This window comes from Chrysochloris asiatica, unplaced genomic scaffold, assembly GCF_000296735.1.
Source record: "Chrysochloris asiatica unplaced genomic scaffold, ChrAsi1.0 scaffold00356, whole genome shotgun sequence".
NCBI lineage: Eukaryota > Metazoa > Chordata > Mammalia > Afrosoricida > Chrysochloridae > Chrysochloris > Chrysochloris asiatica.
The window spans coordinates 1,320,432-1,320,907 of NW_006408874.1; positions in this window are offsets into that span (position 1 = coordinate 1,320,432).

Here is a 476-nt window from a genome sequence, read left to right on the forward strand (position 1 = left end):
TCTTTCAGCTTCTTGCCTCCAAGGCTGTCTGATAAATTTCAGGATGCCACTGTTCATTGTTATATTGTACCTCAGGATTTAGTTTTCAGTCTGTTTCATTTTTAAATTCTCTCCCTCTCCACTCCCCCTATTCTGGCCTTTTCCCTGTTAACAAACAGTTCTGGGCCGGCTATAGCTCTTTTAAGCTGTCTGCTTGTAGCATAGTAGTTATGAATCGGGACGCTAACCCCAAGTCCAGCAGCTTGAAACCACCAGCTATTCTGTGGTAGAAAGACTAGGTCCTCGGCTTCTGCAAAGAGTCATAGCCTTGGAAACCATGTGTCAGGTCACTATGAGTCAGAACTGACCCCACATCACCCAAAAGGCAAGAAGGAAAGTCTCTCTAAATGCTGAGAGGATTTGTGTGCATGTGTGGTGGAAGAATCCTCCTGTGGTGGGGGGGGATGTTCACTTGTTCAGCGCCCCCCCCCCCAAAC